Genomic DNA, 15,891 nt, shown 5'->3' with positions numbered 1-15,891 from the left:
TAGACCGACTTTGTCCGGGCAGCAGGGCTGAGTCTAATGCCATCCAGACCACTCGCCTCCTTGTCATCTGCATTATACGTCTGCTCCAGAAGCATGTCAAGAGAAACACTGTTGTGGTTGCCATCTGCTCGTCTACCAACAAATACACCTGCCAGCAGTGTTTCATGTACCTCTGGGGCTGTGTCTGGCAGTTTCTTCATCTCAGCCAAATACAGAGGCAAATACTGCTGCCCATATTTGTAGTGGCCTGCTGCAGTGAGGTAGGGTAGCATTCTTGCTGATTCACAGAGATGTCCTGTCCAGTCACCTTCCCGCTCGTAGTAGATAAACCTGTGGAGGATGTCTGACATCTCCAGGAAGGTTGACCAGAGGACTGCAGTTGGTTGCCCATTCATTGATTCATGGAAAAGCAGTAGCTGCTCTCATAGGACTGATATCTGTGGATGTGTCATCTGGATCATCCAGTGCTGTGTTACCTCATGTGTACGTCATGTGTACCCTACTTTATGCCTCTGCTTGAGGTGAGGAGTTTACCTCATGGCTGATCAGGATCGCTGGTGGGGGGTGAATGGGATCTGAGATAATTGCTTTGTCTGACAGTGACAGTAACCTATTGGCAGAGTTGGGTATAACGTTTGATTACTTTTTGTAGTAACAAGTAACCTAATGTGTTAGTTTACTGTTTGAGTAATCAAATACTTGAGTACATTTTCAAACAAGCCATCAGTTACTTCTGTTACTTTTAGAATGCTGGTCCTTCAGCTTCGAAACAGCAGCGACTGTCTTTTGGTTATAATAATGGAAAAAACGTTAAACCTATCAGTCCGAAAGAAGCCATAAAGCTTGTGGCTAGCTCATGGTAGAAGAAATGCTGCCGTTGTCTACAGTGGAGTCTAAAAAAAGGTGGAGGAGGATTCGCTGGTCAGACAGGTCAGACTCAGGACTTGCATTATGCCTGGTACACACTAGTACTACACTCGTACCGTGACTTGGCCGACAGACATGACATACTACACAATGGTACTCACCAATTATCCCCGGTCATCTTTCACAACGTGTGTGATGTCATCGGGTTATTCTTGTCCTATTTTTATTACTTTTACTATTATTTCAGTCACTCTGTCTGTTCATGTGCCAGTTGAAATGTTGTTGTAGTCACCTAAAAGTGCCAGCAGATGGCAGGAGCTACATTTGAAGTACCGTACTCAAACATTCAAGCTAACTATATCCTCCACAACCAAGTTCCTACAAATGTTTCACAATAAAAGCCTATTTAGAAAATAGAGGGATTCTCTCACCCGAGATTATAAGGGGCTTTTAATCTGAAAGAAATCCAGGTGTTGAGTTTGAAATGACGGCGTGATATGTTAACTTTATAAAGACAACGGGAGCAGATAAAAAGTAAATATATAAAAACACAGAGGGATTAATAAATAACGGCCCTTTTATAATGTAGTCTGTTTCAAATGAAGCTGGTAGCCTCTGCAGTTGTGGTGAGTAAAAGCCCCGCCAATATTTGTTAATGTTTTTACTTTATGTCCGACCGTGAGGATGTAACATTGTTTGCTAGCTTGATGCTGTTGGGATTCACAGGACCACAGATGATTCATCATTTGGTAAAATCTACACTGGACATTTAAAGGCTTTTTCCTCGCATGTTCTTTGTCTTTCAAACAAAGAGAGCTATGTGACACCCATCTCCACAGGAGGTCTCACCTCACACCTCAGTGAGACACAACTTGATTGGACAGGACTTTTACAGTGACATGTGACTCTGATGTCACAGGCATCTGTACAAGGTCTGCTCCCTTCAGACAACTCTCTCTTGCTCTGGAGCTACAGCAGCTCACAGCCCTCTTGCTCTACAGCTGTGTAGCAGCCCACATCTCTTTCTGGCTGGGCCTGGAACAACAGAGGCCCAGATCCTTGCTCCTTGCCCGAAACCACTAAAGGGAGGACAATTGATCATAGACTCTCTTGCAAACACAAGGTTTGCAACTAGCGTTCCAGCAGCGAAGAGAACCAAGTGAGTTAGCACCCAGCGTCTAACTCTGCTAAAACCTGAGCGACCAGCTTCCTTGGAGTTTCACCTTTTGAACAAAGCACACAACAAAGACTGCATCTGGAACCATCTTCCCAGCCTTCTTCTGCCGGCTAACAAAGCAGTACACCACCAAGGGACTCTTTCTCCCATCCATTCAAGGATCGGTAACGTAACAACTGGGCATAGCTTATCACAGCTTTACAGGCTAAGCAAGACTGTTTAACTTGTTGTATGTGATTTGATGCTGTTGACTGAGTTATTGTTGTGATTGTTTGCATTAGTTGACTTCGCCAAAGGTAAGTGTTTAGTTTGTTAATACTGTTCACAAACAGATTCTTGCACACAACTAAACATACTCTGCACTAATCCAGACTGTTTGCAACACACGTCACATTGACATAGACTCATGAACAAATAGGCTTTCAACAGAGCTACACCCAAACAGGCATCTCAGAGTTCCTGCTTCTTTTCCTTTGTCTTTGTCCTGACCACACAGTCAGACAAACACCCCCCCCCCCCGAGCCTGAAGCCAGCTTTGATTCGGCCATCTTGTAGTTCCCTGTTGTCAGCCATTTTCTTTTGTAGGCCAAACGGCTCTTTGATCACCACACCCGCCTTTGTCTTTGTCTTTTCTCTCTCTCTCACACTCAGACACACACACACACACACACACACACACACACACACACATACATACACACCAAGCTTGTATATAGTTAGTTAGCATTTGTGTGTTTTGGTTTGCTTTGCTAGTTTGTGAATAAATATAATTCTTTGGAATCATACCTGCTGTCTGTTTAATGTTGCACAAGAGTGAATGAATAGTCAACCTCTGCTGTGTCAAGAACTCCGAAATCCTTCAGGCGTTACTGTTAATTTTGGTTGTTGCCATTAATTTAATTATTAATCAAACTCCAAATTAATAGTTTAGCCTATTTTATGAGACTGATATCTTTAACTGGCTATCAGTTTTCCCTTTACGGGAATGGTGCCCCACAAGGTGATTTAATGTTAATTAAGTCACATTATTTAACATGATTATTAATTATTAATAATAATTATTAATTATTTCCAATAGCCAATTAAATCCCTACATATTTGGTGCCTCTTGGTGAGACCTAATATATTGATCCTAACATATTTGGTGCCGCCGTGTGAAGCCCGAATTTATGTTCCCAACAATGCTAATGGCAGTACTCAGCAGGTTGACAAAGTGCCTCTGCTGTTTCACACTATCATTTCCCCCTTTTACTCTGTGTGGTAACATCCCTAGAGGAAATATTAAAAACGCTGGGGTTTTGTTGCCCTACAGTTGTCTACGTCAGCATATCATTCTGTGTTTCTAGTGGTCAAAGTGACGGCTTGAATTGGATCTCAGTGAAGGGGAAGTGGTCCATAACTTTAACTTTGGAGACAAAAAAAAAAAAAAATGTAGGCTTAGCGCCCTGTGGTCCATTGCCCAATAGGAAATGTAGAATACTCAAAAGAACTTTAAAAGTGCTTGAGTTACTTTTCTCAGGGAGTAACATTGGAAATACTTTAAAAGTAATTGAGTTACTTTGCTCAGTAAAGTAATTGGTTACTTTAAAAAAAAGTAACACAGTAAAGTACTTTGATTACTTTTAAAGTAACCCTTACCCAACTCTGCCTATTGGTTCAAAAATAGCCTACAGGATTGCATCTTGTGTGTTCCAGTCACCATTCTTTGGTGTTCAGAGCACTGGACCTCATGACGGGGGAATGATGAACAGGAAGTTCACTCAAACTGGCCCTGGATAGGCTAATTATCAGGAATTAATTAACACTGTGCAGCCATTCAAAATTGAGAATTCAAATATGTCAGTTGGTTACACCATTACATATCTTGAGATAATTTTAGACACTAACATTTGTAATGCACTGATATTTAGTTAAATATGCACTGGAACCAAAAGTGCTATTTTGCAGTAGGTTAGATGCTTCATTGTTTGGACCCACCATGTATATTTCCAGTTGTTAGTTGACCAGGTTGTTCTGCACTGGTGTGATTTTTGAAGTTTTGAGACATAATTTCTGGATAACAATATTTTATAACATTCCATACCTGTTAAAACCCTCTTTGGCCCCTGGTAACTCATTGTCAGGTAACCGCCATCTTGGAAACATGCAAATTAAGGGTCCAGACACACCCAATCATGAAGATCAGTATTCCATTGACTTTCTGATGGCCAGAAACCATAAAATAGACACCAAGTTTGTATCTCTGGCTCATCTGGTTCAAAAGATATACCCAAACCCATTTTACCCATTCTAATGGCGGCCCTGTTTACGACGGCCATACTTAAAGTGGGAGGTTTGCCCCCCAGGTACTCCGGATGCTTGCCAACTTCCAGCCAACTTCCCCCCACCTTTCTGGGGGTGCCTAGATTCCACTGTAACATGCCTATTTATTCAATTACAAGGTGTTACCATGAGATGGCGCTTCCCTCACAGAAACACAAAAACTAACAAAAATTTAGAGGCGCTTGTACTTTACCTAGCAGTATTTCCATTCTATGCTACATTATTAATCTACTCCACTGTCTCAGATGCGAATATTACACTTTTATTGCACTACTTTTATTTTAAAAATTTAGTTTGGCCCATTAGTTACAGTACTTTTGTGCAATAATATAAATTTATTGCTAGGTTATATTATTACAGGTTACAATAAGCCACCCAGCAGTAATTAAGTTAAAATGACCACCTTTATCTGCTGCAGCATCAGTGTTATAAAGAGGTTAGTTATTAAGGAAAACCTAAAATGTTGTCACAATTGGCCCAGGTCTCCCCTATCTGAAAATTCAGTTAGTCTCTCAGAATAATGAAAAACATTCTGAAAATAACTGAAACTAAACTGAACTGAAAATAATTCCTTAAATCATTTTGAAAAAGCTGCTCATTAAGAGACTTAAATTAAAATAACATTAATATTAATTAAGAAACAAAATAATTTTTTTGGTTTATAATGTGAAGAATTGTAAAATGTTCCTTTTACGAGGTAGTTCAGACATCGACGGTGACGATGTGTTGTTAAATGTTTGCATCAAAAGTTCATATAGTGCACTTAGTGTGATGATATGAGTGACTGGAAAACCTATTCAGATAGAAACACTCACCCATTCAGAAGGAATGAAAAGGTTCATGGTAATGCTAATTATGTGTTTGAGTGCTCTCACCTTCCAAGATAAACAGGACCACATTATGTCATGCTAGTGAAGGTACTTCACTCCTTTTCAGTTAAACTCTGCAGGCTACATGCAGCTTGACCATTGTTGCGGCTGCATGTGAGGATGAAATGCCAATTTCAGCCTGTGATCTCTTACTGACTGACTGACAGCCTCATCCAAGTGACATTTTACATTTCTTCATATTTAAAACTAATGAATTTTGTTAGTTTAGTGACATTTTACAATTGTTCATATTTAAAACAAACGAAATTTGTTCGTTCATGATTAAGTATTAAAATACGCACACAAAAAATAATAGTTTACTCTAGGCTTTCGCACATATTTTAAGCGGAGGCATGCATCTGGCAGGGTGGTCTAACAGCACCATGAACTAAATACATTTAAATAGCCTACTCTGTAGCCACAATGAAATATACATATTATTGATATTATTGAGCTGCTCAGACAAGTGCTGCAAACGCAGTGTGGGGGCTGGGAATCTTGTTCAGATGGCCACTCAATAGCAATGGCCCATTCCGTAGGAACAAAAGGGTACAACATAATGCTATAAGCATGTGATAAATAGAAGCGCAGAGGAGTCATTTTCACACTATGTAAAACAGCTGAATGAGCAGCATTTTGTGAAGTATGGCTTCCATGAATCTGTTTAGACAGACAGCGACAGATCAATGAGTAGAAGCCATAGCCGTATCGCGCACGGCATAGTCATGTTGGCAACCATGCACCACGCCACACCGACGCACCTCTGCCACCGCACAGTCGTTGTTTATTTGCAGTATGACATGATCCATCAGACACATGGTCAAATGGTCATCAATATTATGGCGTGCACGTGCATTTGGGCCAGCTACTTCAGTCAAGATGTTCTGCGACTGCGCTCTTCCATTGCGTAATCCCGGCTGTGTACGCTTCCACACAGTCCCATCTTTTCCAGTTGCATAGCCCTCACATAGATCTTGTTGATCCGACACTAAAAAAAAAAAAAAAAATTGTTTTGCAAGTGCAGTAATCTTGCTAGAAACTACTGAACGACATTATATAGCCTATATAGGCCGATATATATATATATATATATATATATAATCCAAATCCCTCTCTTTTCCTCTTGTCCTCTTTTCTGTCTGTCTATCTGTCTTTCTGTCAAAACTAGCTTGCATTTTCTGTTGCTGGTATGGGCCCCCTCGCCTCCAAAACCACCTTGCATATCAAAACCCTTGGTTTGACTGTGGACACTGATCTAAATCTAAAAAGATAAATTGGCATGGTGGTAAAAGGTTCCATTCACCAGCTTCGGCTCCTGGCAAGTGAAGCCATATTTATCCTTTGATGACTTTAAAAGGGTCATTCATGCTTTCATATTTTCTAGGCTTGATTATTCTAATTCTTTGTATATTGGTCTAGATCAGTGCTCCCTCCGTCGCCTGCAGATAGTGCAGAACACTGCCGCTCACCTTCTGACTGGCACTAAGAAGCGGGACCACATTACTCCAGTTCTGGCTTCCTTACACTGGCTGCCCATTCACTTTAGCATACATTTTAAGGTTTTATTGTTTGTTTTTAAGATTTTAGGTGGCTTGGCCCCCCAGTATCTGGCAGGACTGCTTCAAGTTCATAATCCAGTCAGAACCCTTGGATCATCAAATGAGCTGCTGTTTCAGGTCCCCAGATCCAGGCTTAAAACTAAAGGCGACCGAGTATTCTCAGTGGCTGCTCCAAAGCCGTGGAATAGCTTTCAACTTCATGTCAGATACACCAGTTCATTGGAGACATTTAAGTCTTCTTTAAAAACGTACCTTTTCTCCTTGGCTTTTGGACCTGTTGTGCGCCAGACTTGATATTTTCTGTGACTCCTGTATTGTTTAATGTTGATGTGTATTGTATTGTATACTGGCATGCCTGTGGATATTCTCATTTATCCAGGTCATAGTTATCTCAAGGCAATTGAACCGAAAGCAACTGGACATAGTTTTGTCTTAGAAGACGTTTCACGTCTTATCCAAGAGGCTTCATCGTATTGTATTGTATTGTATACTGTATTTATTTATTTTAATGTTCCTATTATATGGTACTTTTATGGACGTTCTTGTAAAGCACTTTGGTAAACTTCGGTTGTTTTAAACGTGCTATAAAAATAAATGTGACCTTGACCTTACGTCATCGCGGGGGATCTCATTAGAGCTACAAGCCCACGTGGGACAGGTTTACCACTCTATTGGAACAGGCGGAGGAAGGGGGGGTCATCATTGAGGACTTTGCGGCAAGGAGGGCCAGAAGGGTGAGGTTTTAGCTGCAAGTGTGTTCTTCTGATCAGTGCAGTAGTATCAAAATTTTGCTCGGATTCGACCCACTTGACATGCTGCTACCCAGGGCGCCATTTAGGCTAGAACCGCCACTGCACCCAGGGTACCTTCCGCCTTATATGTCGACATAGAAAGTCCCTGACCAAACGTCGATATGTGATGAGGTCGGAGTGAGAATGTGTTGAAAAAAGGCAACAAGTGATTTGTATTCTGCTTCTTTGTATCCTCTTTCATCCTTTGAATCTCTTTCTCTCTGATTGTCCAACATGCAGATGCCAACCTGTAGCCTGCCAGCTGCCAGGGAGATATAGATCAGTGCCAGTCCCACTAAGGAGGCCAAGGTCCAGACCCCAAATTCTTACACTGCTTAAAGCTGTCCTCTGAAGCCTTGATCCATCACAGTCAAATACAGAGACTCAACAACACAGCAGAGAGCCAAACAGAAATGTGCTCTAAAGGAACAGCTTTACTCATACTACAAAAACATACTCTTTAACACCAATATTGTAAATTATGATATTTCTTTTGTCCAGGGTATTCTGAGATTTCTTTATAAATTTCTGCCTCCCACACAGTACAGCCTATATGAATTAAATTTAGTTTCTAGTCATTAAAAAATGGAAAATCTACCTTAAAAAAATCAACAGCTACATCAACAAACAAAACAAAAACTGACAAAAACATGCTCACCTTCATTTGGTATTAATAGTGTTTAAGATGTAAACATTCTTTAAAAGGAGCTACCAAGAGTGTTACAAAATAAAAATGTAATACGTAATGTAAATATAAAGTTATTTAGATCACAATATTGGCACTCAAGTTATAAAAATCTCTTCTTTCAGATCAACAATATTGTTACCTGAAATCCCTGTATAGTTTTAGGTTGCCAATCAAATGAGAGAACTGGAGCTTGCTCACCAAGCCATTGTACTAAAAACTGGTTGTAAACCGTAACCTCATAAACATCAAAGACAGTTTTATATATCACAGAGGATAATTCCTTTTACCACTGGTATCTAAAAATTAAGTTAGAGTTTGAGTTAACAAATGTGTGTTGTCACAAGTGTGGAGAGCTTTCTGAGTGGGACACACACACACACACACACACACACACACACACACACACACACACACACACACAGTTTTCTATGTGTGGTCACACCCCACAGACATAGCTATATTTAGTCCTTCACATCAACAGCATGTCTGGCTTCAGCTGCAGGTTTCACACACACACACACACACACACACACACACACACACACACACACACACACACACAGAAATCCTCAGCATATGCACACTAAGCTGTGCCTCCCTCAACAGAAACTGAACACAAAGAGGGCAGAAACTGGAGATGGCTCCATCTTTGCTGCCCCTCCTCTTCTTTCAGTGTTTCAAATAAAGAACACGTGCAGTGCTGTTTACCTTCTTTCACCATCCCTTTACTTTATTCCTTCCTCTTCTCTGTTGCTTTCTTCACTGCAGTCTTCCTGTCGGTAGCAGCCGCCTACAACATGCTGGGGCTTGGCTGGAATGGGCTGATCTGCACAGAGCCCCACTGGTCTGGAGAAAATAAGAGAGAGAGGAAAAGAAAGGAAGAGATTCAATCTGCATGTGAGCACAGAATCGAAAGAAAAAAGAAATTTGAAACCTCCAAGGCTCCAGTAACAATCGCCCCCTCCTTCCTACTCCTCACTGCTGTCTACCTCCATCTACCTCTCTGCTTCCCTGCTTTTCCTTTCCTCTGCCCCATCTCCCACTCATTTATCTAGAATGCAAGTGAAAGCACTCACCCCTCCATACTGTCCATGTAGGCCTACTATTCATTGTTTTACCAGTCACTTACTTCTATTCTTTTCTTTCCCTCTCTTCCCTCACCTCTGTGTTTTTCATTCTCAGACCTCCATCTCTGTCTGGCTTTGTTTCATTGTTTTTATGTAGTTGAGGTTTGGTTGGGTGGTTGGGTGGGCTCTGTCTTCTTTCCTCTTTTTTCACCACAGCCAGTTGAGAAACAGACATCCTCAGAGTGCACAAAAATATCAGCAGCACTGAGTGCTGAAGCTGCCTCACAGACAGGGACCCCTGGTTCAAACATGCTCCATATTCCTCATTTCATTTCTTCTTCTTCCTATTGTTGTTATTATTATTATTATCATTATTATTAGTGGTAGTAGTAGTAGTAGTAGTATTGTTGTTTTGTATGGATGACTTATGAAGAACTCAACCTTTCAACAAAGAGTCTATTATGACAGAACACTTTTCAAAGTAAAATAAACCTAACAGACTGAACCCTGGATTTAAAGAGGTCATGAAACACTAAACATAGTTATCATAATTTAAAGAGGGTCTCTCACCCTAAAAAGATAATTTTAGTTTAAACACTGAATATGAAAGGAATCTCAAAATCCTGTCATTTAAGTTCAGCTGTCAAAACAAAGGGCGGCGCCATGTCTGTTGTGTCGCCGGACGTGACATCAGCGGAGTGGTTGTCAAGCTATCGATCTCAGTGAAGTGAAGACAGTGGAGCATTTCTGAACCGGGTTGAGCGCCACACTTTTTGACAATGGAGGAAGACGAACTGGAGAGGCCTGTTGAGTCTGTGACAAGCCCCATTGCCTACAATTATGAGCCTATAAGGCGTGGGAATCGAGCAGTGGTACAGGAGGAAGAAGTGGTTGAGCCAGTGATTTGGGGTCAAGGGCGTGTCGGCAACATTACGTGGTGTCAGTGTGGCTATTGTACACCGATGCCCACTGTGCCAGAGTCCATTTGCTGCCAGGAGGCTGGTCTGGACCATCTTCTCCATGACTACCCCTGCATCACCATGGTGCGCTCATTCAGCATTCTGTGCCGGGAGGTGGACGTGTTGGAGGCAGCGATGCTTTCGCTGAGGGATGTCAGAGCTGAGACGCTGCAGCGTCCCGTCAACAGCAGGTAAGTCAAGCTAGCTGTAACCGCGGGCGAATGACTCAAACGGTATGCAGTAAAGAAAACAAATGCTCAAATGCTCTACGGTGTTGGCCAGGAATATGATAACATACAAGGCGAATAATGTTTCCACGTGCAGTTTGTTTACATACAGTTGTTGTCTGACCGAAACGTCTTTGTTTATGTCGTTTCTCCGGTACTAATTGCTAGCTAACCCTTAGCGTTAGCTAGTTGACACTAACAGCTATTAGCTATCAATGCTGGTACCCAGTGTTGCCAACTTAGCGACTTTGTCGCTATATTTAGCAACTTTTCAGACCCCTCTAGCGATTCTTTTTCAAAAAAGCAACTAGCGACAACTCTAGCGACTTTTTCTGAGGTTATTGAAGACTTCTGGAGACTCTGTTGTGAGAGCATGTATCATTCTTATTCTTCTCAATGGGCAGCAGATGCTACCGTGGGCTCCTCTCTCGCCCCAAATCACTCACAGACAGCCCAGTCCTCCCTCCCAGCTGCAGTCAGAGCAGGAGACGTTAACTCCTCCACGTCCAGACTGCAAGTGAATTGCGCATGCACAGAACCGCCGCTGGCTGATCTATCGCTCTGATCCCGACCTGGTTTACAGTCAGGGCGGGATGTATATGTAAAATTTTCTTTGTCTAATATATCACTATCACTCTTTCACTATCACTGAAAGAAGGTTCATTTGTAGTTCTAAACATATTCAGGGTGTTTTTTTATTCAGTTTTTGTCTCTCCCACGACGTTATTCCTCTCTCCTACAGCAGCCATTACAATCACATGCATATGACAATTATGCAAATTAGGCGATGACATCATTTAGCGACTTCTAGCGACTTTTAGGACAGCCAATAGCTACTTTTCTTACTGAGGAGTTGGCAACAGTGCTGGTACCTAACGTTTGTTCACCGGTTCACATAGCTGACTATATTACATATTGCTACTGGTGAACGAGCCAGTTAGATGCGGAACATGTCTGAGAGGCCTGACATAACAATATAATGCCACATGAATGCTTTCTATACGTAGTTTGTTTAGATTGTGTCACGGTGTTTTGACAGCGGTTTCCCAAACGTTGGTTTCATAACGTGCTGCGCAACACGGACAGTTTGATGTCAGACATTCAGACGGGTTCATCCTCAATAACTTTTGAGTGAGATTAGCAATGCACAGTTGACGTATATTCTGGAATCTGAAAGGAATGATTCAATATTTTGTACTTTGTAGGTGATATAGAATAATACATAGAAGTGGATATGAAGCAAGGCTCAAGTTAACATAAATTACCAAATGGATTTCCACTCTCACACTCTAACAAGTGGACACATATAAAAGAAAAAAGACACCCTGTTATATCTTTCCTGACAACAAACAACTTGTTTATGAGCTTAAAATATTGAGACTGCATGAATAGCAGATAGTTCTGGAGAGGAAATGTATGGAAACATGTGGTTGTACTAACACTATGAAAAAAGGTAACTTATGCACACTTACTCCAAGCCACAAAAGTATAATAATGACAACATTTTATCCTACTTGGATATTCGTCGGGTCACAATGTTCAAAAATGAAAACATACTTATATTTATACATCATGCACACCAATAGGCTGATAAGCTCTATGATGGCAGGTGTGGTTATCCATCCAAACTGCCCAGGGTGATAAACATCCAAAAACAATTAACAATTCAATAAAGTATATAGAAAAAGCAGTAATACAACAGCCATACTTAAAAATATCAAACATACATCTTATATCATCTTTCTTAATTTCCCTGAGGGAGTCTTCCCAAGGGATTAATAAAGTTCTGTCTAATCTAATCTAATCTAATCTTATACATTAAATCAGAGTTATCATCCCGTCTATCAGAATGTACATCACCTATGTTCAAATATTGTTTACTAAATCTAACCAATAGATTTCTTTTCCATCAGTCTCTTTAGGTTGACTGCCTGCAGCCAGTTTACCCTCTGGGCAAGGGGCCATTTGGGAAGGAAGAACCGGGTCCCGATTCCAGCCTGTGTGGTCGGCTCCATCAGGGCAGTTTTCCCCTCCCCGGAGTACTATGGATTTGAATATGCAGACATGTATGATGAATTTTAATTTTTTTTGTTCAGTGTTTGCAATTAAATATGATTTACTGTTTAAATTTAATGAAGTGGTTGATGTGCATTTAAATGCTATTTAGTAGTAGTTATGTTGCTCTAATACACGTTTAAAAGTTTATCATCAAACAAATAAGTATTTATTTTAGTATTATTATCACTTTGATCCTCATCACTGATGCTACCCTCACAACTCAACTCAAACTCATCATCATAGGAATTATCTTGACTCTCTTCCATTGAGCTTTCTTCCTCAGACTCTTCACAACCCTCACTGATAAGGTCAAGATCTTGCGGAGATAATATAGTCTTAGCTGGGGAGAGGCCTTCCACAGATGTACAGTATGAGTGGTCATTGTTTATGACCTGGTTGGTAAGGATGTCATCTGTCAAAGTGCCTGTGCAAATGTACTGCTTATTGTCTCCCTCTTCTGTATCCTGTTGAAATGGATCGGTCTGGGTGCCGACACTGACTGTCAGGGTGTGCACACTGCCTGTCACCTGCTCTATCTCCTCACTGATGTCAGCCTCTGGGAATTTGCTGCTGGCCACCAGTTGCATGCCTGCCTGCCTAATCTGTTAACACAAATGTTCACTTTTTAGGTACGCAAATGATGTTATCAGCCTTAACATGAAAGACTTTGTACTTACATCCTGACTACTGATTTATTAAAGAATCATATACCTAAACACTTTTTGTTGTGTTGTTATTCTTTCGACAACCATGCATAAAAAACTATCCAATGTATCCTCTGTTTTGTTTCAGTGATAGTTGGGTGTAATTGGTTTTGGTTCAATGTCCATACCAGTTCTGGCTGTAGTGCTTGTTGAATCAATATAATTATTTGGTGTTTTATTATCATAAGATTAATGTGTATAAACACTGGGGATGTTTGCTTTGCTTCTGAGGGACATTAAACAACACTGACAAAATTATAATGATAATATCACACTTCTTGTAGGAGCCTGGTTACAGAATGTAGCAGCCAGAATCACACGTCATAATGTCACCTGTTCTTTTCCTCACTGACTTATTTTCTTTTCTACAGTTCTACTAGTTATTATTATTTTGTGACTATCAAAAGTATCAATGTACAGTTATTTCTAATGTCCATGGAGAATCATGCACCTCACTACATTAGCAATGTCCTCCTGATTTGCACTAATGTACAATGTGTTTTTACTAGGTGCTGTAGTAGGTAATAGTTACTAGTACTAGTTTTCAGAGACTGATAGTATCTGTCATGAAGTGTCTGTTGTGTGTTACTGCAGTTCAGGACCAATACAAAGTTCCAGTGCTATTTGCATAAATATCTATAATGTATGTTCAGTAAAAGGTAAAAGCTAGTCTAGAATGAAATGCTGAATAACTGCCAAATGCATCAATATACTATAAGACCTGCCACAGCAATTATTCTTGTTGACTTTTTAGTGTTATGGTAATGTTGGTCATGACTAAACATTAGCAGTAGCGAGCAGATAGCGCTAACATCGGCCAATCAAAAATGCTAATTTTGTTGTGAGCCAATTCTGGCCCGGTGGTAAACACAACTTCAAGTGAGGCCTCAAGCGGGTTGCTGGACGGACGGTCAACACTTTCGGTTGAAAAAGTCAAATATTGTGCCTTACGTTGTGTCGTGATGGCGCCGACATATATATGTATATGTATATTTATTTTTTAATTTGCCACTAGACGCGTGTGATGGCTTTTCGGCAGCCGAGCCATGTGAAGGAAAAGCTAGCTAGAAAAAACTTTAGTGCATGCATGGCAAAAGGAATAAACAGGATGACGGTGGGGAAGATAACGGGATCGGAGTTTATGTATGGGGATTTTATTATGTTTGGATTCCTGACTGACTGCTTTGGAAAACGTGGAGTCAGGGTAAGTAGTATTTCTTTAGCGGTTTGCATCAGTTGTGTTGACCGCTGACTGTATGGTATGGGATAACATGAGTTTTAGGTGAAAACTCTCAGGCCTGGATGTTTATATGGGTTGTGGTTCATTTTTAGTTTCAGACAGTAATTTTGGCACATGCTGCCCTCTCCTGGCTGCCATCCTCGTCCAGAGCAGGTGCCTCCTCCGCAAAATTGTGACTTTCCACCCTTCTCCTCGTCACTGGCTCAAAAACATATGAAGGCCATTGTGTTTGATGATAGATCAATATATCTTTCGGCTTCGTCCTCTGACATCTTTTCACTCGGTAAATTTCCTAAACTACTGCTTCTTCCTCTTCTTCCGCCTACAGACACAGTGTCGTGAAACCAACCAACCACTCTGATGATGTAGTTAGTGACGTAAAATAAAGATGGCGCTGAGCACGGCCCAAAACCTATCGTAAATGCATTTAAAAAGTGGATTTTCTCTAAAATAGGCTGACTTTTCCGACTTTTTATTTCGTCAGTATGTCTTAATAATGCACACATCTCCTATGCTGGTGTCTTTTCCGTTGTTTCATGTCCTCTTTAAGGATGAGACTGGAGTTCTTCACTTTGTCAATAAACACTAGCCAAACAGTCCACGTGTTAGTCCATCTCTCAAGACTTAGAGCTCAGGACAGAGAAAATGTCTTCCTGAAGACCAAAATATTGAAGACTTAATGGCTCACTGTACTTTCAATAGGCACAATGGTGCCTCCACTTGGCCTTCCATTGTTGTTGCTGCTCTTGCCTCCCCTACCGAGCGCAGGGGGTATTGTCCCGTTTCTGATGGTGATGTGTCTTGTGGGTATGGTGATGGTGATGCTGGTAGGGGTGGGGCTGTGGGTATCACATCCGTCGGTGCCTGTGGATCCTGTGGGTCCTTGCTGCGCTCTACTTGCACCATTCGCTTCCTACCCCCTGCTTGTCTGAACCACCCTAATACCTCCCTTTCTTTGGTCCTTTTGTTCTTTTTCTTATAACTCGCCTTAGTGTCTTTTGCCTCAATGTGTCTTAGTTCTGACTCCACCTCGTCGCACCATGCCAGGTTGAAGGTTCCATCTTTAGGCCAACGATTTTTTCTTTATGTTCTTTTGTGCCATTTAGTCACACAGCGTTGAATTTGGTTTCTCCAACCTGGGTTTTGTGTCATTACTATCTCTGTGGGTGTCAGAACCCCTTTTTCCATCTTTCCTTGGTTGGCTTCCATGAAGCCTTATTTAACTTCACTCGCTCTTGGAATTTGTGTTTGCTCGTCTGTTTCTTTTGTGTGTATCAGTACTAGTAATTTCCCTACTGTGATGGCAGTTTTGTATTTTGTTTTTATTTGTTTTTTCCCAGGGGTTATATTCTAATTTATGTGA

The 15,891-nt window shown here is 41.0% G+C and overlaps 1 protein-coding gene across 3 annotated transcripts in view; it reads right to left on the bottom strand.

The window, feature by feature from the left end:
* plekha6 (pleckstrin homology domain containing, family A member 6) overlaps positions 1–15,891 on the bottom strand; it is a 371,706-nt gene that overhangs the window by 286,677 nt on the left and 69,138 nt on the right. For all 3 annotated transcript variants that reach the window (XM_049569368.1, XM_049569285.1, XM_049569451.1), the window contains exon 2: positions 8,982–9,119. The gene's annotated coding sequence lies outside the window, so the exon portion shown is untranslated. The remainder of the gene's footprint in view (positions 1–8,981; positions 9,120–15,891) is intronic.

This window comes from Epinephelus fuscoguttatus, linkage group LG1 (genome assembly GCF_011397635.1).
Source record: "Epinephelus fuscoguttatus linkage group LG1, E.fuscoguttatus.final_Chr_v1".
NCBI classification, from domain to species: Eukaryota; Metazoa; Chordata; class Actinopteri; order Perciformes; family Serranidae; genus Epinephelus; species Epinephelus fuscoguttatus.
The sequence above is the reverse complement of the archived record's forward strand: the minus strand, read 5'-3'. Positions and strand labels throughout refer to the sequence as shown.